Here is a 9,930-nt window from a genome sequence, read left to right as displayed (position 1 = left end):
GAGACACTGTAGTGGCTCTGGTGACCTTTCATATCAGACATACCTCTTGGGAGGGGTATCCACGACCTAAGAGTGATTATTGAGAGTAATTTTTGAGAGATTGTAGTGAGGATATGATGTATTATTGATGGAGTGTGTGAGAGAGAGTCAGAGATAGCCAATTCTATTGAAACAAAGTGATTGTATATGAGAGATTGAGAGAGAAGACTATGAAGATATTGAAGATGAATACTATGTGATGTATTTCCATTCAAAGATGGTGTACTTCTTTGCTTTCTTTGTGATATTGATGGATTTTATGAAGATGTTGAAGAATATGGTTGATTCTATTAAAAACCGTGGGAGATTTACATGATGCTGCATGAAGATTTGTTGTGCCTGGTGTTCTTTTCTTCATTGTGATCATATGAAACATGAAAAACAAGCTTGTTGATGTTACAAGATAGACTTTCTTGCAAGAGAATTCCCTTTTCCTTGGTGTTCCTCTCGGGGCTCCAATAGAAAAGAACTGCCATGAATACTGCCTGCCAGTGTAAAGCACCAAGGAAAGGGATTCGATGGAAGAGAAAGGAAACGAGATTATTTAAAGCGTTCATTTTCTTATTTTTCTGACACTGAGAGACAAAAGCTAGGGGAGCGAATGGGATTAGATACCCCAGTAGTCCTAGCCGTAAATAATGGATACTAAGCGCTACGCGTATCGACCCGTGCAGTGCTGTAGCGTTAGCGTTAAGTATCCGAGAGTACTTAAGTGGCTAGGGATGAATCAGAAAGCTACGACTCTGTTCCTTTATTGAAGTCTGAAGGGCCATAAGAACCTATAGGCGGGAAAAGGAGTTCTCTTTCGCCCCACAAGCATGCGACCATCTTGAAACTGATCCAGGTCCCAATACACCCAGTGCCAGATAACAGCAAGAAACAACAAGCCAGATAGTATGATAGCTACACCTCGTAACTCCAGATACCCAGTGCATCAGTTACGGTATCTCCGGTAAAGCTTCAACTGCCCCATGACTTCGTTACTCCAATGCGAGTCATAAATGGAATAACAAACATGCCTTGCCGGGAGGAAAGCCCTGAATAGAGGCCTTTTATGATGAAATGTTTCGGCTACAAGCCAGTGGACATGCAGGACAGCCGGAGCGGCTTTGGAGGCTCAAACCATTCGGACCCGTAATGGCTAAAACGAGATATTTTTGCATTTAGTTAAAAGTTTAACCTGGTCAGGTTAAAAAACTCCTTTAAGCAAAGTCAATGGTTCTTCACTATATGATATGTCATAGGCCTTTAGTTGTCTTAGCTAAACCAATTAATTAATGCAGTAAATCATTAAGTCCATCCAAATGCAAGGAAATAGTCATTAGACTTTTGACTTTCTTTGGCATTTCTAAATGGCCCATTCCTTAATCCAGCTACCCGTAAGTTAGGTACTAAGGCAAAGTAAATTGAAAATATATTGATGGCCACCCGGCTCTCGTCTTTCAGTCCAAATAACTATCCTTATCCCAACCCTTAGCTCATGGGCCTCCTTTAGGCCAGAGAGTTGCAAATTGCTTTGGAAAGTCTCATTTGTGGAAGGCTTTACTGTCATTAAAATAAACATTCGCATAGGACGGCTTCGCTTGCCTTCTTTTTCACAGGCAGCCTGAAAGCTCTTTGTTTGTTGGTTTTGCCGATTTTGTTTCTTTACGAAAAGAAAAATAAGGTGAAGCAACAAATGTAATGAATCTCGCAAGCAAACCCAAAAAGAAAATTCCGTGCACAAAAGTAAGCCACGTTTGCAAATAAGCTAGTTCATACAAAGCAAACCTTTGGTCCTGAGCTTTTTGTGCTTACGCACATGATTTCCATATGCTTCTAGGGGACATTATAAAAGTAAATGTCAATGCCATGAATATGAGTTTTTTAGGATTCGAATAGGGACTTACTTTAAGCGCCACACTCAAAACGTACCAAATTGTTCAGATATGGAAGAGGCAAAAGGAAGGGTTGCGAAAAAAGCTTAAATTGTACGTCAAGGTTAAGTCATATTTTATTAAAGAAAATCATATGGGCATCTAACAAGTACATATGGGATCAAAACTATGAAAGCTTTATGCTAAACATGAACCAAAACGAATGCCCTATAAAGCCATTTGTCAAGATATAACCCTTTCTGATCGGATATCAGGGTATTGTTGGTGTCAAGCTAAGCGTGTTAATGTGGGTCCCTGGTTCTTGTTTCTTTCTTCCTTCTTTGTGTTTGATGTGCCTACATGGCATGTGGTGTTGCTAGTGCAAATTGCAGTCTGTGCTGCCCTTGTGTGTGTGTGCTATTGATGTAGTGGTTTATTGTCATGAAGTGATGGCTTTGTTGTCCTTGTGCACCATCTCATGTTTGTATTTTGAGGTCTTCTAATGTCTCTTCTAGTTGTGCAAGTTGTTGCTCGAAGTTTTGTACTACGCTTTTGTGGATGGCCTTTGTTGATTTATGTTGTTTGCTACATATGATCTGAAGAAGGGTTTGTGTCTCTAAACATGAGCCATTATTATTATACCTTTCTTGAGGTGCTTCATCCAATATGTGTACTTCCTTAATTTTTCTTATACTTCAAAGGGATCCAATGATGGATGAAGGATTGAGATAATCCTGGCTTTCTGGTTGGACAATGGACACTAATGAGTTGTCCTTGATGGTATTCTTTGTGGCTATGTGTTGAGTCATGAATTCTTTTCTAATCGTTTTGTGCTTGCTGTGGATTTCTATGTATTATGGAGCATAGTGTGGGTTAATATGTTGACATGTTTGCATACCAATCTACCACATCACTATGCTTTGGTTGGATTTGGACTATACTAAGTTAGGTGGAAAGATTGGGTCACACCCATCTAGTTCTTTGAAGGGGCTGATTTTTGTTGATGCTTGCATGAATGTTTGGTATGCTTTTGTTACAAAGAGTAGCATGTCATCCCAATTTTGGTGTAATGGATATATGTACATGGCTAACAGATTCTATTTTATTGTCTTGTTTAATCTTTTAGTAAGCCCGTTCATCTACGGGTGGTATGGAGAGGTGAATATTTATTGAATGCCCATGCTCTATGCTAGTACTTTCATAACTTCACTTTTAAATTATTGGGCCTAATCTAATGAGATGTTTTGTGGGAAAGAGCACTACAAGATGATCTTCTTCAACATGACATCTACAATTGTTGATGTTGTATTGCCTAGTAAAGCCTGTGTCTCACACCATCTAGTTATATAATTTGTTGCTACCACAAATTATTTATTTCTAGCTATGATTCTAGGAAGAGAACTATGAGGTCCGATTCGATGATTTCAAGGGGGGTTGCTACTATTATTGGCTACATTTTTTCCTATTTCATTGGTGGGAATTTGTATCATTGACATGTGATGCATGCCCGTACATATTCTGGTATGCTTTTCCTCATTATAGGCCAATAGTATTTAGTTCTCAAATTTTCTAGTAGCTTTGAAAGCCTAAGTGGCCAAATATTGGGGGTTAGTGTGATAGTATTCCATGTTTGTATTGGTTAATGCAACTAGCACATCCTCGGGTAAGTTACTATGTATTAAAATGTGCATCATGCAAGTTCAAAATAAGGGAATATTAAAAAAGATAATCTTACAGATATACATTCACAGAAGGAAATATTTTAAAATGCATAAATTTATTCATAAAAGGAGTATCTATATTCCATATGTGTATTTTTTACATAAGGGTATTATTAATTCATAAAACTAGCCCAGATTTTCTTACCAAAAAGGGGTTTCGAATAATGCCTTCCACTTACGTAGTGATGGAGTTGTCAGTTGTAGACAGTAGAACTGCTTAGATGTAATGGGAGCCAATAATTATAGGTAGGGGCCATTGGAGCTCTAAGGTTGGAGCATCTTTCATTATGAATAACCAAACCTAAATGAACAAAAAGAACTTTAGAACTGGTCAAATTTTATCTAAACTTTGAGGCACTAGTCAATACAAGAAAGCATTTCACACATTTTATGAAGCACAATCTGTTCAGGGTTTCTCCAAGGAGAGGAGAGAGGATATGCGCATTTGAGAGAGAGAGAGAGAGAGAGAGAGAGAGAGAGAGAGAGAGAGAGAGAGAGAGAGAGAGAGAGAGAGAGAGAGAGAGAGAGAGAGAGAGAGAGAGAGAGAGAGAGAGAGAGAGAGAGAGAGAGAGAGAGAGAGGGGGGGAGGGGGAGAGGGAGAGGGAGAGGGAGAGGGAGAGGGGGAGGGGGAGGGGGAGGGGGAGGGGGAGGGGGAGGGGGAGAGGGAGAGGGAGAGGAAGAGAGAGAGAGAGAGAGAGAGAGAGAGAGAGAGAGAGAGAGAGAGAGAGAGAGAGAGAGAGAGAGAGAGAGAGAGAGAGAGAGAGAGAGAGAGAGAGAGAGAGAGAGAGAGAGAGAGAGAGAGAGAGAGAGAGAGAGAGAGAGAGAGGCTCAAGGGGATGATCTTAGTCTACAACTTGAAGCTTCATTATTTATAGAGGTTTGAAACTTTAGGCAGCTTGGTGCATGTTTAGTGGGAGAGTGATAGAGATGCCATGGTGATTTTAGGCTTCAAGTATGGTGGGAGAGAGAGAGGAGCATGAAAATATTTGTGTTTCAATCTCACTTTAATTAGGGAGAAAGAATGTTGTAATTACAAAATAATGGAAAAGGTATTAGGGCCAAGACACATGTAGGTCAATTTACCTATGCAAGTTGCAAAAGTGCCCATTGACATGCACATGTCCAATAACTCTCTAAACTTTAACCCCACAAAATAAGGAACGTCAGCTAGTGGGTTTACTCTATTGACTCTCCAAACGTGAAAGTTTGTTGAGCATTGGATTTGTCTCTCTCTCCTTTGATTGTGATTTCTCTCTCATCTATGTAGCACATCAAGCTCCACATCCACTATTATCAACTCTACCTACATGTGGTTGTTGCCTCGCTGTTGTGCTCCACGTTCAATCGCATTCTCAGCTTAAGTCATGAACTTATGGGTGGTGCAACTCTTAGGAGCCATCCCATACACATGTCAAATCAACTTGTGGAGATATTGAAGAGCATGTGGTCTCATGTGGTCACCGTTTGGCTATATTCCAAGGATCTTTTACAGGAAATCTTCACTTGCAAAAGGCCATGTCAGTGAAGATGACTTACCTCTAGGATTTGAAGGGATTATTGTTATACGTGCTAAATTTAATGCACTTGCCTATGTACCAACAACAACACACATACCTTGGCTTTGTATTGACAAGGTCATCTAATGAAGTAAGCTTAGATTTGGTTTAATGCATTCACTTTTTTATTCTGCAGCTTCTAGATCTACATTTATGGGTATTTTAGAGTATTTATGACTCTCACAACAAGTTGTTGTGGGAGGTGAAAGTACTAAAGTGTCTATGCAGTGGTAGACAGAAGTGAGAGTATTGGAAGTTGTGTATCTATGCATTTTGTAATCCCTCAAAGGTGATATTTCTTGTCTGCTATGAAATTGCATATGAAACATCAAATGTGATGTAATGATACTGTGTTGTGTAGTCTTGCAGAACCCAAGGAAGTGTTAACAAATGTTGAGGATAACTTGGTTCCTTTTATAGCTTTGACATGTGTTGAAGATGATGATGGAGTTGAGGAAGGCAGTATGCCAGATAAAGTGTGGCAATGCATCTTGGTTGGGATCTTGTATACTTTGCAATGTGCATATTTGATTGTTCAATTGTTTTTTTAGTTTTAGTATTATAATTTTTGGTGTGCCTCTTCAGAGATCCCACCAATATGTACAAAGATTTATATCTCTCATCTTATTAAAATGTGTGTATCTGAGACTAGATGTTAGGTGATATTTTATGTAACAATGTGTCTCTAGTGTAGACGTAAGTGATTCTCTCTCTCTCTCTCTCTCTCTCAAGATGGCAATGGCATCTCAATAGTTGGATGAATAGGAAGAAAGGAGGAAGCACAATCAACAAGAAGGGTTGAGTTTATGCTAGGCTATTTGCCCTTGACATAGTTATAGCCTTTACTAGCCTTAACCCTCAACATTGACCTCTCCTTTGTCCTCCACACACTACATCCCCTATCCTCATTGATTTGATCCCTCCTAAATTGGCACTTGTCTCATCTCTTTGATGTTTGCATCGATCAATGGTATGGCCCTCCAATTAGTAAGCTCCAATTGTATGGCCTATGGTTGAACTTCATCAATATTGGAGACTCTCTTGGCCTATTGCATTGCCCACCTAACAGTGTCATAAGCATGCCTTGATGATGACAACCATGGTTGCTAAGTCCTTTCCTATAGTGGTTGTTATTTTCATGTATTGCAATGGCTATACAAAAGAAAGGACTTACCACAGATTGCCAATATGAGGTAGTTGTTCACTTCTTATTCATTGGTTTTAATTGACCAATATGTTCTTGTGAGCCACAACTTGAAATATTTTTTGACACACATTATGTAAGTAAATCTTTTGATGAGCTCTATAGCTTCCACAAGCATCCATGGGGGGCACTTTTTGTGCAAGTTGCACAAGGAAATATGTTTGAGGGGGATTCCAAAGGAAGGTAAGGCATCCAACAATAATAGGATGGGCGAGAAAAAGCTTTCTCTTATAATGTTTTTGCAGCAATCACTACAAGATATAGGCTTTATATCGACGTTAAAAGCAACGAAATTGTTAATAAAGAAATTTGCCCCTGTCATCGCAAAAAGCATCGTTATTGGCGACGCCATAGAACAGTTGGTATTAGCATCGTTATCACCATCGCTATTTGCGTGGGCATTTGCGACGCTGATACCAACGCAAATAGTGACGCTGATAACGACGCTTTGCGACATATTTTGCGATACTAATAGCGATGCGTGCAATAAATTTGCGATGCTAATAGCGATAGTAACAGGGAAAAAGAAAATTTTGTGGCAGGGCAGATATAGCACTACATGCTTTATTTGGGCCATACAAAATAGTTTTAGAAAAGTGTACAATGCTCGTGTAAATAAAAACAAAGTGTACTTAAATCATAACACTGATACATGAAATAAATACATGATCGCATAATGAAAGCAATCGGTACAATCATGGCAAGATACTACTACTACATAGAAAATGTCTACATAGATCACATGACCAAAAAAGAAGGGTGTGTGAGCTCCAAGGATCCAAGGGCGAGCTATAGATCATCGCCATCCGAAACCTCGTCCCGTTGCAAAGGAGCATCGAACGGACTCTGCAAAAAAAGAAACAACTACACATTAGTCCACCATACAATAATGCATTTTAATTAAACATGGTAACTACGGACAAGAAAGATGAGTGACTTACAGGGCCACTGCGTCCATACAATCAGTCGATCAATGCAGTGAGACCGTGCCTCTCTGCATATTGAGTCTCAAGGCCAGTGGGATCGTGATTTGTAATGAAGTGTTGTAAAGAAAACAAAATACAACTATTAGAAACACGATTGTCAGTACAAAGGATATTGCAAAAACATAAGCAAGCAAAACAAAAGAAAAACTTACAAAGTCCTACAGATATATCCTATGGCTTCCACTCCCAAAATGATGGACCACTCCAGCCTCTAATTGTGCCCTCGCCACCTCGCACTACTATCTCCAACGTCCTAGAGAATCTGTAGCCTTCTCCCTGATTTGGCGCTAGTCGTTCGTGTCTAGCCACTCGAGCTTTGTAGCCCCACTCTTGAGTGCCTTGAGTGCGTCCGATGGTTTATGTGACATATATGCAAGCATACACTCCATCATCCAGCTCGTAGAAAATCTATCGGTTGGGACTGGTACCGGAAACTCCTCATGCAAGGATGCTACTATGTAGTCCTTGCTCCCCTCCAGTATGTTCTTCTAATGATCCAAGACGTTGTGCCGAAAAACTTGTTGACACAACTCTCTCATGTGAGCCATCACCCTCCTCCCCTCATCATTCATGATGATGGCTCCTGACCTAGGCATACCCCTTTGGGGTATGCCTAAGATGGGTCCTCTCCCACCTGCAACCATGCTCCTGGGCATATCCAGGAGACCCCTGTACATTTGGTGTACCAACTGGGGTAGTATCTATCGGAGTAGCATGCATAGGGGTGCCACCTGCGGATGACTGAGCAAAAGCTGGAGTGAGTGGAGTAGACTTCCCCATAGGTGTGATAAATCCCGGAGGTGATGCAACTCTAGCAGAACGACGAGACAAAGACACCACGTCCATGCCTCCACAACAAATCACCTGAGCCACGCTCTTTGGAACCGCCATGAGAGCAAGGGAGTAGCACCTGTATCCTGAGCTGACCACGGGCTCACTACATCCGGATCTCTGCAACATCCCCCTGAACCACTCCCTCCATCTGGCCCAAGTCTGGAGCATCGACCTCGTCTGCTTGAAACTGAAGCGTCAGATTACACCAAAGTAGATCTAATAGAGCGGCATGACGGTGTTCGAGTTCTCTGAATCTCACCATTTAATTTGGAGATATGCGTGTGAAGATCTCTTGCAGCTCCTCATCACTCATCCCTCGACTCATCCTGATGATCTAAATATCCACAAAGGTCACCTGTACAGATAAAAAATGATGTTAGCATAATCAATTTAAATCATACAAAGCACAATAATATAAATATTAAAAAAATAATCTTACTTAAAATGCATATCTTATGTATCCTTATAAGCGATTCATCAATGAATTAAGTAGGTGGATGCTCCAAGTATGAAGTATCCTATGGTCCCATGTCAATCTCTGGATACAACTCGGCATACACTGGAAGGTCGATAGACATGTCACCACAAAAGGATGAGCCCACCTCGTTCTCAAAGAATTCTTGGACTCCCATATTTCCATCATTGTTACTCGATGCTGGCTCCTCTATATGCTCCAAGCTTTCGGTGGCCTCCACCCCTTGTAATATCGACCCCTCTATTTGCATATTGTCCTCATCTATGCTCAGAACATTGCTTTGATCATATACTCTCACACTTCAGGGAGATGAAGGTATATCATACCACCATCGAGGTTGTCGGGGGTTTGGATAGAAGATTACCTGTTCACAATCATGTACAAGAGAGATTTAACTATTGTGACATGTACCATGTCGTAATACAATTAAAAAAATGAGTTCATGCACCTGTTTACAATGGGCCAGGAATACAAAGGTGTCGCGCAAATCTGTCCATTTTTTTTCGGAATCTATTTTGAGAAATCCATATGGACCTTGTTGAACTGTTGCTTCAGCTCCTTCAAGTACCACTTTGAACCACTGTACATAGAATAGTATTATGGAGAAGCTACGGTAATCCACCGGAACAATACTTTGCAATTTTCCAAAATACTCCATCTCATCTATAGCCATGTTTGGATTCGTTGCTCGTCGTCGGCTCTCTTGCTCGAACCTTGCCATGATACCACAATCTGTTGTGGAGCGCATTTTATCAATACGCTCCACGGGGAAATGCCGTCCGCGTGACCACGTTGCACTATATATTTTGTACTGTACATTGAAACACTCAATTAGTTATCGCATATAAAATATAGATACGACAAACCCTAAACACATCATCACCTTTGAACTACATCCCCTCGAGAATTTCCACTCCTCAATTGAGACCTCCGCTCCTTCGCAAGACGCTGCAGTCAAAGCTCCATGCAATCATCATGTTGACATAAACTGCAGCATCTCCTCCATGCCCTCGGGATATCGAATCGGTCGATGGCGCATACTATGTCGAAATTCAGATCGTGCTTCCTATTGATCTTTCCTAGCTTGTTGGTACCTAGTGAGCCACGTCTCCATAGAGGCATGGTGCAACATACAAAAGCGATTCACATTCTTCTCCACTGTAGTATCCATTCTTTTTTCTACCCCATTTCCAACCACCACATCTCCGGTCAGTCTATCATCATCCTTCAACGACCATAGCATACTGTTGTCTAAATCC

The sequence above is a fragment of the Lygodium microphyllum genome, chromosome 1 (genome assembly GCF_053477565.2).
Source record: "Lygodium microphyllum isolate KBCC chromosome 1, Lygodium_microphyllum_v1.1.10, whole genome shotgun sequence".
NCBI lineage: Eukaryota > Viridiplantae > Streptophyta > Polypodiopsida > Schizaeales > Lygodiaceae > Lygodium > Lygodium microphyllum.
The sequence above is the reverse complement of the archived record's forward strand: the minus strand, read 5'-3'. Positions refer to the sequence as shown.